The sequence below is a fragment of the Heliangelus exortis genome, chromosome Z (assembly GCF_036169615.1).
Source record: "Heliangelus exortis chromosome Z, bHelExo1.hap1, whole genome shotgun sequence".
Taxonomy (NCBI): domain Eukaryota; kingdom Metazoa; phylum Chordata; class Aves; order Apodiformes; family Trochilidae; genus Heliangelus; species Heliangelus exortis.
The window spans coordinates 19,672,981-19,688,785 of NC_092454.1; the positions used below are offsets into that span (position 1 = coordinate 19,672,981).

A 15,805-nucleotide genomic window follows, 5' to 3' on the forward strand; every position below is an offset into this window, starting at 1 on the left:
ACCTTTTTTATTGACATTGCCTTTTTGTTCCTATGACTAGTTTCCTCTAAGGAAAATGTGTTGTGTTACATGGATTGCTATTTGCTGTTCAGAGGGGAAGTATACAGGTCAACTAACATTTGGCTTTTCTGCTGATCTTTAGTCACTGAAGAACACTTGCAGCTTAATTGTTAGCTTGTGCTGGTGCTCAAGGTCTGTAACTATCAAAGTGCATTGTTCAGCAAGGGAATAAGCTGATGTTGCACCACTGGGGAATGAAATAATTTCTAATTTATATGTAGTAGTATAAAAAAGATGCATAGAGAATAATAGTTTAAAAGAAAGATACGTAACTATTTAGAATCATATACAGAAAGCCTACTTTTTTCTAACCTAGGGAGACAAAAAACATTAAAAAATTAAAAGATTTTGCACATGACTTTCATTAGAGTCACAGCTTTCTTCTTGCAATGTGCAAGACTTGCAATGTGCAATAACTCCAAAGACTTAAAGTGCTCTATGAACTTCTGAAAGTTTAAAATACATCTTAATCACAGTGGGATTTGGTTAAGAGTAAAACAATTGTTTGTTGTATTTTAAAATCCAATTTCTTTCTTCTCTTATCCTAATATATTAATCATAGAATCACAAATGGTTCGGTTTGGAAGGAACATTAAAGATCATCTAGGTCCAAACACATTGCATGGCCAGAGACTCCTTCCACTGGGTTGCTCAAGGCCCCCATGCAACTTTGTCTTGAACATTTCCAGGGAGGGAGCAGCCACAACTTCCCAGGGCAACCTGTTCCAGCATCTCACCACCTCATAGTGAAGAATTTCATCTTAAAGGTGATTGCTTGTCTGCAGGTTGTACTTATGCAAACCGGTGGCTAATGATCGATGTCATGATGTTGATAAGGCATGAGAAATAAACATGGCCTCAGTGGGTACAAAACCGAAATCAAGTAATGTAAATGTGTGGTCCAAGCACAGTTTAAAAGCCATTACCACTTCTCTTATCCCTACATGCTCACACACAAAATCTCTATCTTTCCTGTAGTCCCTGGCACGTTGTACAAAGATACCTATTATACAAAACTTCCATTCTGCTATTTCTCCACACCTAGAGTAACTAGGCATTTCTTCTTTTTAAGCTCTGTGATGAAGATATCTTGCCACTCTCAAATATGGGGAGCAATGGGAAAGTTTTGTCAAAGAGTTTAAAGCCTTTCATCAGAGAAAGGCAGCCAGGCTTGTCTGTTCAGAAAGACACATTGAGGTGAAAAACAGGACTTCACAAGAAAACTGATGACATTTTTCTCCACTACACTAACGAGAAAGAGTGGAAAAATGTAAGAGTGATGTCATTTGCATCGGTTGCTGCTCATCAGTTAATTGGTGTTAAGAGGCTGACTAGAGAAAGATCTGACTGTGGATGGAGTTAAAATGTAACTTGGGCCCAAAGCCCTATCTTTCAGAGGAAGGTTTCACAATAAATTTGAAGTCATGTATGATGACTGATGTTCATGAAAATATCAGAGAAAGTACAAACCAGTAAGAATTATTCTTATTCCTCCCTTTTTGCCATTTTGTCATTTTATGACCCTAAGTAACTCCATAATCTCTTCAAACCTCAAGTTATCTGCTCTGAAAAGGCAGATTAAGGATGTTGGCCTCATCTGAGTGGATTTAATTTAATTGTTTTTGTGACAGTAGTTCTTCCATACATGTACCCTTACTGCACCAATAAACCATGTATTTATAGATAAAATATCTATTTTTATATATATTTATATAATATATATAATTCTTATATATATTATTTATTATATAGTATATATAATATATAATAATATATATTTATAATATATATTATATAAATTGTAGCAATAATATATATTATTATATATTATATTATTATATATTACATCTTATTGCTTCGGCAATATATATATAAAATATATATATAATATGTAAATAATAATTTAGTTGGTAGAAATTTAATTTCAATTAAATTGCGTATCCAGGTTTTAGGCCTAATTTTCTTACTATAGGCACCAAAATTATAGTAATATTAATATCTACAGATGCATACATGTGTTTTGTTGAGTAGAGAAAAATTGTCTAGGAGAAAAATTGTACTAGGAGTGAGTATTAATCATGCAACTCCCACTGACTCAGTACAAATACCTTTTGTGCTTTTAAAAACCTCTCCCATCATCTAGACCTTTTTCTGACTTAATAGAGATGTTGCAAAAGGGACACTTCACTAGTGACAGCTCTTGTTTTAAGTTTTCCTTCAGCTTGCAGGTTAAAGCAAAAAAAGAAAAACCACAAGGAAATTATGAGAAGTAGTAAGTGCAGGCAGAATAAGCAGAAATAAGCAGAAAGGAACACCCTCAAGATATCTCACAAGGGAATGAAAAAATATCCCACCAGCTGTTCCATAGAAACCTGTAATGTCTGGTGTCCCTTTTGTTCATTTATTTAAAATGATACCCTGTTTCTACTGAATGCAATGATTTTTTTTCTATTTGAGCTGTAACACATAGCCATAGCCATGCTCTTTTGTGGAGACACAGTTATTTAACCATTTAGCTGAAATGCAACAGGATATTTATTCTGATGTAAGTAACTTCCCTGAGTTTTATGACCTATGATATTAAGCTGCTCAACACTGATTTTTAAATCCGTAACACCAAATCTTTGTTCACTCATTGCATTGCCTATAATAGACTGTGTCTGCAGATGTGCACAGCACACTGTTAAAACCAGCACTTTATCTTAACCAGTGACTCTTTTACTAAAACTTTTCAGCAATACACACAGGACTGGTTATGATTTGCCCAAATTATAGAGACTTTGCAGTCATGTTGACTCTGACAAAGGATGCTTCAGGATTTTCACAGTTGTAGCCAAGTCACGCACTTTTGAGTGAGGGGAGGAACTTTGCCTTGTTACAGTTACGTAGGTTTCAGTATCCTGACATAACATTTTGCACAGTCTATGGTGCATTACACTGTACGGTGAAAGTCTAAATCTGTAGCATGCATATGCAAATCTGAATTGTCCAAGCTTGGGTTCATAAACCAAGATGGGAACAGTAGTACATCTGCTGCCTGTACCTGCCACATTTTAATCGTAGTCTCACATGTGTGACTGTTTTACAACTTTTCATTAAAATGACTATTGACATAAAATAACACCTAATTTTAGGGGTTATATGTGGACTAAACTTTTCTTGCGTATTTGTTCCCCTCTGCCATTAAATTAAGTTAAAATTAGATGGAAATAATCTTTCCGGGGTGGTTATCCAGCATGAAAAAAATCTGTAAAGGAAGTGTGAAGCTATAGATATGGAAGCTGCACACACCACCTACAACTGAGAAACCCAGTCCAACTGAAACAGACTCCAAGTAAATGCACGCGGCATTACTTGGAGCTCTGTCTTTTTAAGTCTTTTCACACTGCTAATAAATAAGCATTACATGATCCCACATATGCAATTCTGAGGTTATTTATTTGTGTTTTTCCACCTTTATCACTCCCATACTCTGAATGTTATCTCTTCAAAAGGATAATCAGCATCCTCTTGATTTTTTTAGGAAGTATTTCTTCTTGCTTTTCCTAAACTAAATCTGTCGAGTAGAGCAAAGGCAGAACACTGACTGTTTGGCAGTTATCTATGGTAATGAGGATTTGTCAGTTCTAGTTCCTTGATTAAACTTCTTATCCTTGGTCAGGCTTGCACTTAATTTATCAAGCTCATGAAGTTCTGCTTAGTAAACACCAGTGCAGAAAAACTTGTGAGGTACTTCCCAGGGGCTTTAATTTCTATGTTGCTAAAGAAACTGTATGAACATGAAAGAAAGGATCAAATATTTTAAATGATCCCTCCCTCCAGTTTAAGCCCCTTAGTAATTTTTACAAGTTTCATGTTGTAGTATTGTGAAGGGACTGAAAAAAGGACACTCATGACACTTTGCTAAAATATTCCGTATCCTTCAAGTGTCTCTCTTACTCCAGTAACAGAGGTTTAGCTGCACACCACAGAAATGTGCATTGTACTTTTCAGTATCTGTCACCCTGAAACCATTGTCATTTGCTCTCATCTGTTGCAGAAGACTTTGAAGAGGAAGTTAAGGTGCTCTATGTAAAAGCTTCATGGCAAAGAAATCTGGTGAAACTAAAGACTCTCCTTTTGGAATGGCTAACATAATACTTCGTTGCCAATGCCATTGTCTTTACACAGTACCTTTTTAAGGGACAAATTTAAATAAGCACTAGCACTTTGGAAAAATTATTCCAGTTCCACAATGAGTAACTTACTCTCCATTTTGCACACTGTTCTGCCAGATTTCATAAGAGTTGTTGCAGTATAATGCACTAAACACTGAATGAGATCCTCAGTAAAACTAGGAAAATATTTCAAGGATTTCCAATTGACATTCAAACATATTGTTACAAGTCCTTTCACAGTTAAGTCTTTAGGGACGTTGTTTCTTTCAATCAGTCAATTAATTAATTAAAACTATTGTGTTGCTGAAGTATTCAGAGCATCCCTTTATATCATGATGTAGCTTCTGGTGAGAAAAAAAAATTAGTTCCCCCTCTTCTGCCTTGAACAATTCTTTCCCGACTGCAAGAGTAACAGGGATAAGAAAAAGCATGCAGAGGAGGCAGGGGAAACAGGAGATAAAATGATGGTAAGTAGAGAACTGAAGCACTTCTACCCTCAGATGGGCAATAACATGTCATACTTAGATCCAGGTATGGGATCACTTTTCAGGTTCTGACAAGTACTTGGGAGTTCGGAGAATGAAGAACATGTTTTGTTGTAGGAGTTCTAGGACTTTTCCCCATGTAGCAAAATAAGAGTATGAGTAAGAGTAAGAGTATGAGTCAAGAATAAGGTGTCACTGTGTGAGAGTTATGCAAAGGAAAACATCCTTTGAACACATGTACATACAGACAGAGCTCCAAAGAGCTCAGTCCTTTTCCTTCTCCATCCACTGCCCTGAGCTGACTACTTACAGTATCTGCCTTCATGAGGGAAGAATTGTGGCTGCAAAAGAACCTTTTTATTCAATCAATGTAGCTGACACAAATCTAAGTTGTATTAACCATCACCAGTAAAAAAAAGCTAAAGACAGGGAAAAAATTAAATAAGAAATACAGTTCAAGTTGAGGGCAAGGGTGATTGTCCCTTAACATGGATAAATAAAACCAAAACAAAAAAAACACCCAAAGATTAGTTGCAAAAGGTTAATTCTCATTAGACATCTATAAAGACTTCTCCCTGGGGAGGATGGACAAACACTAGAGCAGGCTGCCCTGAAAGTTGGATGATTCTCCATTCCTGATGATTTTTTAAATTAAGCAAAAAAAAGCCTGTGTAACTTGATCTGAGTGTGAAATTAATCCTACTTGGAGAAGCAGGCTGGATCAGATGAATTCTAAAAGTCCATTCCAACTCAAATGCCAAGTGCTGCAATGCTCTCACTGCCTTTCACGTGTTGATATGAAACGTGTTTGTGTTCAGAAACTGTTCAATTAATGAAACCAAAGTAACACTTAAACTTTAACAATGGCATGCAAAATAAATAAAATACCTGTGACAGGAGGACAGAGCAGATAATTTAGAGGTACCTTTTGGTCATCAGGAGTATATATGACATATATGCAAACTTACCAGCTTAAAATACAAAAATCCCACCACATTATTTTTCCTTTAAAAATGAACATCAAAAGCACAGAAATACATTTGCTGTCATTTGCACAGCATACTACAATGTTTGTGTCATACCTTCCATTGCCAGCAAAGCTGAAGATACTGTAATTCATAGCTTTAGTCCAACCCTGTTGACCTTACAATATACACCAAATAAAGGAATGAATCAGACATGTCACAGGTAGGAAGAACTTCTGGCATCTGGACTTTTAAAACATTGGTTTCCATGGTGACAGATTTACAATTTTTTTAAACCTAATTGCAAATATTTGACTTCAATAATATATTAAAAAAAAAAACAACAGGAAAAGAAATAAAAGCATTTGAAAAATTATTTTAAATTTTTTCAACATGGGTTTAGATTGAAAAGGGAATAAATTTTAAAAGAAAATAAAAAAAAAATGCTTGCTCAGTGGAACCATTCCTGGAAAAATTGCAGTTTCAGAGAAAAAATTAATATAGACAGAGACAGAAAACCTTTAAAATTCCTGTATTAAACACTACAACCCTTGTATATTTACAAAAGTGTTATTCACCTATGCACAAAACTTTAATGACAATCCCTAAAGGCACATTAAACTTTTTGTGTGCCACCCTCTGAAGCAAGTAACAAAACTGCATAGGGGTACGTACAGGAATACAGTCTTGTGCTGGATTCCATGAGTGGTAGATAATTCAAATAACTCTCCCTTTTTAAAAGCTACATGAGCACAGTGAAGGAAGTTCTGGTCAGAGCCAAAGCATTTGAAAGATTGATTTTGAAAGAGAATTTACAGCAAGACAGACACTTCCAAAACAATTTGAGAAAATCTTAAAGATTTCATATTAGTTCCAGTGTTACTCAATAAATGACAATTTATACACAAATGCAGCATTCATGAGAAATCAGCTCTATTTCTTCTCTGGCTGCAGGTATCAAAGATTATCAAACAGCACAGCAGAAGGGAGGAGATGCCATACTTTCTTCAGTCTGGAGGCATGCAGTGGCTTAATTTGGTTACTGTATTCCCCCACTTTAATGCATTTTAGCATAAAATTCTAACAGATTGCACTAAGCGATAGCAAAGGAAGCTTCACTTGCAGCTTCTGGATTCCAGGCTATGGACAAGAAAGAGGAAACAGGCTATGCTTCTTAAAACAGGATAACCAACTGTAAACCAGCAAATAGGCTTTTGTTGTCTTAAGGAGAAGCAGAGGTAAGTCATATTGTCTGCTAATGTTATCACTTTGAATTTGCAGAAGGGAAAAAATCTCTTCTGTGGCACATGAAAGACCCTCCTGCCTGCTAACTTTGGCATTTTGCTTTTCCTCACTAAGTGTTCTGCTTGTGCAGCCCCACCAAGTTTCCTCTACGTCACTCCTGCAACCTGTTTCCTGGTCACTTTGGCCTTTGCAGGAATTTGGCAAACCTCTTCTCTATGTGGATGCTTATGTGTCATAATAAATTGTCCCCTCCCATCCATCCCCCAATCCACCCATTTAATAAATGTGCAGAGTGACCTAGGATTTCCTCCACAGGGAATGGAGAGCAAATACTTTGAATATGGCATCAACTTCCACGTTTTGGTGACTATACATTTTCCCCACAATCACAATTGTCACAGTGTGACAACCCTCTTGCACACAGGGCTGTAATTTCAAAGCCTGTAATTTCAGCATGGCTCTATGTGCTGGAAGTCATATTCATGCAACCGTGACATTTGCAGTTCTGGAAAAAATATTTGTGTTCTGCATTTTATGTAACTATAAATTGATTTTTTTGTACTGCAACAAGTTACTTTATAATCTGAAACTGTACTTGCAATTTTATAATCTGTACTTGAAAAACGGAAATTAAGATTAAAAAAATCACCCTCCAAAGTGGTTCTGCATGGTGAGTGTATCACATCTCTTCTAGAAAATATATTCTGGTTAAAAAAAAAGAAGCTGTGGAAAATGGGTCCTCACATAGTTATGTAACCAGTCTTTTTCAGACCTGAAGATAAAGCAATGTTATTTAATCACCTGGGAACAAACTGCTTATCAAAATGTTTTACACAGGCAACACAGGATGCAAAGGAAAAAAAACAGGCAGGTGATTTATTGATCAGTGAAGAATTTTTCTATTTTTCTATTTTTGTGTTCCCTGAGTTAGAAGAGGGAACAGCAGGATGTGTGAGTAAAGGGAAGTTCTTGATTGAAAGCAGAAGACTCAGAAAACCATGAGGTGCAGTGGAAAAGGGGAAAAACAAGAATGAGAGATGCAGGGAGTCAAAAATATTCAAGCGTTATTCAACAACTAAACTCGATTAGTCCTATTGCCAATGAACATGAACTGTTAGGATGACAAACAAGTATGACAACCCTGGTCATACATTTGCTGGCAACCACTATTCAGGCTAAAATAACAACTTGTTCAAACAGCCATAGTTTCAAGCTTTCAGCACTGCTGCCCTGCAACGTTTCAGTCAGATCTAGCTAAGTGGTTTCATTCAGAAAGAGAGACAAACAGATGGGAATTTTCTTTTCCAGAAAACACAAAATAGAGACTTCTGGAACTGAGAAGGATATGCTCTACAAGATTTCTTAAGCACTGCACTGCAGATTTTAGCCTAAATCTGACTGCCCAGGCTTACCTTCACATCACTCCAGGATTCTCAGCATAGAGCTGCCTAGTGAGCAAAACATTACAGAGAGTCTCAAAGTGGGAAGCAAACACCCTTGCTTAAAATGCCTTGAAATATTGGTTTGAAATACTGCTTTGTTCTTAAAATATCCATCCTCTTGCCACAAATGTCTTTGTACTCTTGGATATTTCAGCAAGTAGAAGGGATCCTTGGGGGGAAATAAATAGGAGAAACATGTCTCACAGAAGCCTTATCATTATTGTTTTATTATTAAGACTCCAGAATATAATGTTAGAAATGACAAGACACTGATCTGACCAATTAGGGAAGTTATGCTGGTAGTCACTTTTAGGAAAGCATGCTAAAATCATATTATAGACTTGAAAGAAATTATTCACCTGAAAGAGGTGGGGAAGAAGGTAGATATAGCTAAGAAACAGATAAAATAAGGAAATGGCTTGCTTCTCCAGCCATTTGACACCATACAGTATGTGGATTTAATTCTGTTCAAACTACAGAATAGAACTCTTCCAGTCACAGATTTAACTTTATTCTTTCATTATCCTTTGCCTTTTGATAGTATTTTTAGAGGTTTTTTGAGAAAAAAAAAAAAACGTCAGAATTTAAGTTTAAGTTATTTAAACTACTTTATCCAGCATGTTATAATCTCAGACTCTTAGGATAACAGTTCCTGTTTCAGAGACAACAGATAGATTACCTCCTAGAACTTCAGCCTTGCTTTCCACTGACAGTATACAAGAGCTTGTATTTAGTGACCTTCCTAATGTGCTACAAGGCTTCATTTCCCCTTCTCTACTCATATTTCAAGAACAATTGGAACCTGTATAATCTGAAACTTTTGTTCCAAGATAGCATTTTTTCAACCCCACTATCATCAAGGTTATCTTCCAGTTACGGTATCATTTGATGATTAGCATTCCCTAAATCAAAGTTTTCTCAGAACTGCATGTTAAAATTTTCAGTCAGACAAATTTTGGATTACCACAGTAGATCTATTAACTATGATGGTGTTTCTGTAGACCTGTGGAAGCCCACAAGGAGGGTCTTATCCAGCATGAAAAATCATATTGCATTCTCATGTCAAACTCATTTATCCATTACTTCTTTTTAGCTTTGAGACATTAGAAGTTGCTCTAAATTATTGTTGCTCGTGCTCTTAAACAGGGGAGTGGTTTGTGACAGAAGCACAAAATAAGGAGAGGAACAGGGAACCCTCGAGGATCTGTTGCTGAACAGAACCGTAGGATGAAATTTGAGCCAAGAGCAATGGGCTGGTTAGAAGGCAAAGGGCATCAGTGGAGTCTGTGACATGTGTATGGAATGTCTGAAAGAAAAGTCTCCATACTCGAGTTGTAATGTACTGTCAAACACAGCTTTTTTTATTATTTTTTTTTTTTTTCCCTGTGAGGAAGGCTCTCTATCTCACTTCCACCACTTTGATTACAATACCAACAATAATTTTTCCCCTGGGGTGTTCTCTAAGATGGAAACATTCATGTATTAAACCACAGAATAGCAACATGACTGCTGGCATGACATTTTATTGAAATCAAGTTGCGAAGTCCTGTTTTTCATGGAACAGCGTGTCAGTGTTCTATATACTTAGCACAAAACTAGCTCTTTATAGAGCTTTTGTTCAATTTTTTATTATTTTTTTTTTTAATGAACATGATCAGTGTTTGGAAAAAGAGCCAAAACAAATGTAACTTTTTTCTGGCAGCTGTGCAAGTTTTTAGATGCAAGTTTTGAGTTGATTTCTGCCAGGAACATCTGCCTTGAACTCATTTTAGTCTTACTAAGGTTGTCACCCTTCCGAAAGGAATTCCTGTTTCCCTTCCTTTCACACGCATATACACTGCTTATCAGGACCTCTAGAGGAGTGCACAGATCTGCATGATGAAGAAAAAAAAAAAAGGTGCCCTGTCACACATCATATCCCTTGGATTCAACAGAAAGGAAATTCATTTTAGTGAGCTTTGAAACCAAACAATAGCAACTCTGCAGCTGGTTTCAGGGGTCTGATGTCAACAACACTAAACACATTTTTACCTCATTTGAGATTTATTGAAAAAGCAGAGTTCTTGATAAACCGTGGCTGACAAAAGACAAAGCAGATTAGCTCAGCAAATACAGTGAGATGAGAGGAGAATTGTGCCATACTTTGGAATTTATCAAACAAATCCATTCATTATAAAATATTAGTGATTTGAAATTAAATTTCTATTAAGGTTTATTTACAGTTACACTTCTTTGCCATTGTGTAAGAATTACAAATGTAATTCTTGAGAAAAAAGCCATTTTTTAGGGAATGATGCATTTAAAGCTATTAGAAATAAAAGCAGTTTTGTCAATGTTTATTCATCCCCTCAGAAGCCAATCTTCTTGTCTCAAAGTGAAAAAATTGAAAAAAACAAAAACAAAAGCAAAAAGAATCTATTGTTTGAAGATTTCAGAAATTACATAGGCTAAGATTTTTGCTTGTTTGTAAGAGGCAGAATGACCCTATTGCTTTTTGTATTCTCTACATGGGATCTTCCTGTTTTCCCTATCTCCCACACTACTCTTTCTTATCTACTCTAAAAAATCCAGATGGCTGAGGTTTGGGACAGCCCATGTTTGGTGACTAATGCATGAATGCAGAGGATGTTACGTAGCCTGAAGAATAGGCGAAGGGTAAACAATTAAAAGATTGTTTACATTGTCTAAAAAAAAAAAAGTAAAAAGAGAAACTTCTGAAAACTCTTTTCACAGTACCCAGATCTCACCCGCCCATTCACAATGTTCTATAGCTCAAGAAAGTATTTTTCAATGTGTTTTGCAAGAGCAACATACTTCTTAAAAGTTGCTTATGTACTTTCTAAAGTAGAAAATATAATACCAAGATTTAGAGATTAAGTCAATTTGCAAATTTATACTCCACTAGATGGTTGAAAACTGGTTAAAACTGTCAATAAACAGTACTGTAAACTGACAAAAAGATTGAGGACGTTTGGAAACAGTAGGGACTAGCATAACTGATAAACAGAAAGACGAAAAATTATGGTAATTAATATGCCATCTGATGTCTTCCCCTCTGGGAAATTAACATCAAATGACTTTCTACATGATTTTTCAAAAGTTATATTCCTTTGCAATTAGGTTTTATGTGAAACCAAATTTAAGGCAGTATATAGCTCATGCTGTCTGGAGGGCCTTTGCCTTCAGTTAGGAGCTCACAAGGAAGATGTCAGCAGTCTGTCAGAACTCCCACAGAGTGCAAGATTGTTCCTGGAAAAATAGCAGCCACCATTGTCCTAATGGGAAGTAAGTTCTCCTTGCAGATAGGAGAACTCTGCTCTTGATTTCCAAGTTTGGACAAGTAAAAATCAGTTAAATGTGCTTTTTACCTAGAAGATTAAGAAAAGCAGAAGCATTGTTTCCTGTCATTGGTATAGCTAGGCCCTTTAAGTGTTGCGTAATTATCTCCAAACACATGACAACGTGAACTGCAATGACCTCAAGCGTAAATGAGTAACCAAGGAGCTTATGAAAGGCAGAGCAGCATATTTATGGACTGATTCCACGATACCATAGGTAATGCTAGATAATGCTATAAACAAATAGCAAACTAGCTGCTACCTCATGAGATCAGTTTTACTGCTGAGGACACAGGCAGGCAGCCTAGAGGTTCTCCAATCATGACAATGCACACTGTCACATCCAACAGTGTACAAAAGGTAACTACTCTCCTTGCTTTATCATTGCAGGACAAAGATGAGGAGAGTCTATTCCCACAAATGGTATTGTGGAGGACAGAACAGTTCTGTGGACACAGCTAACCCCTAGCTACTTCTGCACAGTGCTTGGCCCTTTTAACTTTAAGAGCTCACAGTCTCAAAAGGTCAAAAGGTGTGACTAACTGCTTGCTAGACAAAGCAGCCTTCATCTGTTTTGTTGAACTCCTGAAGAATTTTCTTATGTGAGATAAAACAGGTAATCCACAGGCATGAAAACAATGCCTTTGCTTTTTGGATATTTCACATTGACAGAAGATGAGCATCTCACGCAGGTGGGACATAATTAAACAATCTCCTGCTCTTAGAAACACCTGCATCTTGCAGATTTCTTTTGGCTGCTCTAAAGAGTGCTAAAGACTAGCACAGGTTAGACCAAAGAGACAAGAGTAAGAAAGTGATTTGCTGACATCGTTTTACCAAAGTGAAGCTTGTTTTATGGCACAGTAGGGTTAATATTCTCAAATCCGTGCCATCCAAATCTTTCCAACAGGCTTTCCACTCATAACTAACCTAAGCAAATATTTTTTTTACTCCAAATGTTTTTAGGATATTTGAGCAACAATTAAAAAACAATATTGCAGCATTAAAATAGAAATTAAAATCCCATGTGCTCTGCTGGTGGTGGAGCTTTTGCTCCACCCAGCAGTTAGTTATATTGCTATCCTGTTTGACTGCTATTACTATTTTCTTTCACTCTTTTTCTAGAAGCTGCCCACAGCTATGCCTCATGACAGCTGTTGTTTCCATTGTTGCTTTTCTAGTGCAGCACCCAAAATGGCATATTGCTCCTCTGTATGTAATAAAACATTAACAAATGTAAAAAAAAAAAAAAAAAAAAAAAAAAGCATATAAAGATCTACCCACTAAAATAACAATAACATGCCTGTGGTATATGAGCAGCACTGAAACCCTTCCATCCACGATGTTCCTGGATCCGCAGACACATCATATACAGAAGATTAACTGTTATATAAAGTATATTAAAACATAGCTAGTATATATTTATTTCTTTGCTCATTCCAGAAGACAAGAAGAAAAAATGCAAAACATGGGAAGCAAAAAATACACCCTATACTAGGCAGTAGTTGTTTAACAAGGAAGATGAACAGTCTTCCTCCACACTGAGCTGCAACTGAAGTCAGGGGACTAGTCAGCAGTGAACTTTCTAAGATTCTAGAATGACGTAGCTGAGATCCCTCAGATCTCAGGTGAAACACTGTTATTATTTTCCTTTCCTATCTTCTCTAGCAGAGAAGCAGTGTGGACTGATGCACTTCTCTGCAGTAGTACACCTGAGTTTTATGACTAAGGAGTGTCATTGCCAAAAAGAATAAAGCTTCTTTATTTAGGTCCAACTTCAACCATCTTATCTTTGTGGCAGCCACAAAGAGATTTTTGCTATGACAGAAATAAAAATGCTTATAGGTTGAGAAATTACAGAAGAGCAAGGTGAAAGTATGGAGGAGCACATATACACTAAACTGCCATGCTCCAATCTCAGAATGCTTCAGGAGTGATGCTTCCGGGTCCACTTCAGACCACTGGCCTCTGCTGTCACATTCCTTGAGACATTTGTGCATAAACAAGCCTGAATTTTTCAAAGTATAACTGTACCTTTCAGTGAGGGATACTTCCACCATCAGACTTAGATGCTTCAGCTGATATGCATGATTGTCTATATGCAAAATGAAAGACATCAGTGAATTACTCATGGGAAGAGCTGAAATTTGATTTCTCTCCCTTCACTAGTCATTCAAGCACTTCAAAGCTTTCTGCCTGAATTTAGGCTGCCAACATGTTTTTCAGTGAGAAACTGTCACTTTTATTGTTGAAAATGAAGACATCAACATAACATTCACATGTGGGCACTCTTCAAGGTAAACCCAAATCATTTTCACTTCTCTTTCATCACTTAGACAAAATACAATCAAGACTCAAATTAGTCTGCAAACAATTAAAAAAACCAAACCCTCCCACCCCCCAAGAATATGAAAAAGAGAAAAGTACCACAAAAAAAGATAAGGTATAAGAGTTTGTGCTAGTTTTGTGGCCTACTATATATTTTCCTCTAACAGTTCTGCAACATTGGGAAGTACAGTATAAAAATGTTAAGCCTCAGAAGATGGACAGTATTCAGATGCATATACTCAAATTTGCATGTTGGCTTAATGTTACAGTGCTACAGTCCTTGATGCTTTAGATGTTATTGATGCTTGATAAGTGTCCTTCAGGTCAAATGAGAAACCTGTGTCATTGCAATGGATCTTCAAATTCAAACATTAGATCACTTCTTGACACGACTGTGGAAGTTGTCTTCTAAGACTGGTCTGAACAGTTGAATGTGGTTTTTTGCCTGATAATGTTACATAAGCTCTTTTTATGTAAAACTCTGTAAGACTTATATTACATCCATGGACAGATTTCCAGACATAGGCTGTGTGCCCAAATATTTAAATACACATTTAAGTAAAAGTGAAAGAAAAGATACAGCATGAATAGAATATAACAGACCAAAACAAAATAGAATAATATTTTATTGGAAGGGACCTAGATCATCTAGTCCAACCGCCTGACAATTTCAGGGCTGATCAAAAGCAAACACATGTTCCTAAGGGCATTGTCCACTGATAGCCTTCAGGCATCACCACCTATCTAGAAAGCCTGTCCCAGGGTTTGACCACTCTCTTGAAAAGAAAGCTTCCAAATGTCCAGTCAGAACATTTGGTGCAGCTTTGAACCTTTACCACGTATTACTATTGCTGGATCCCAGGGAGATTTCAGCACCTTCCACTCCTCAGAAAGATGTAGAGAAAAATTAGCTTGCAAGCCACACAAAGTTGAAAACAGGGTGATAATCACATCTTTTAACTGGATTTTTATGCTGTGTTTGATACACCCCCAGAATGTGGGTTTTATTCTTGTCTTTCAGGACACACTGCTGAATCCCATTGAACCTGCTGCCAACTGGCATCCCCAATTTTGTTGTCTCCTGCAGAGTCAGTTTAAGTTTTTAAGTTCCTTCTCTTTCTACAGAGAGAAAATGAAGCAGATAATAATCTTATAAGGATCAGACACACTGATGTTCAACCAGGCTTTTCTATTTCAAATACAGAGAGGGTGAAAAGATAATATTTTAGTTCACGATTTTGTAAGTTTTGTGCTACTTGCTATGATAGTTCCTATACCATGGAAAATTTTAACCACAGACTGCTGTACACAGGAGATTAGAAAGCATTAAAAACAAAATAGCTCAAAAATGCACCCAGGCAACAGTGATGTGGGCAGCTTAAGAAACTACTCCACTTCGCTTCTGCTAGTCAGTGCCAGCTGGCTGATTCCAAGACCCTCTCTGCACCCAAACTCACCTGTCAGGTAAAAAAGTTACAGCTCTGCTGCCATAGCAGAACAGAAGAGCGAGAATCAACCTGCCCACCTCTGCCTCCAGCTGTAACCAGGTATGGGGAGAAGACCTTACTTATCCAATTCTTATTCCTCTCTCCATTTCCAGAATGGCCAAAATAATTGCTGAATTGTAGTCTATTTTACATTAACGAATCGGGCTTCTCAGCTCCAAATACTTTATGGGCTTACAGTAAAAAAAAAAAAAAAAAGGTCTTTGATGATGATAAGCTGTTGTATGAAAACATCTATTCAACATCCTGTGAAAAGAGGCTCAAGATTTACTAGGAAGAA

The 15,805-nt window shown here is 36.7% G+C and overlaps 1 long non-coding RNA gene across 1 annotated transcript in view; it reads right to left on the reverse strand.

Annotated features, from left to right (window-relative positions):
* The window catches only part of LOC139790364 (uncharacterized), a 52,657-nt gene extending 40,876 nt beyond the window's left edge, over positions 1 to 11,781 (reverse strand). The window contains exon 1 of the long non-coding RNA XR_011723467.1: positions 11,723 to 11,781. This is a non-coding gene — a long non-coding RNA (uncharacterized lncRNA). The remainder of the gene's footprint in view (positions 1 to 11,722) is intronic.
* Positions 11,782 to 15,805: the final 4,024 nt, after the last annotated feature.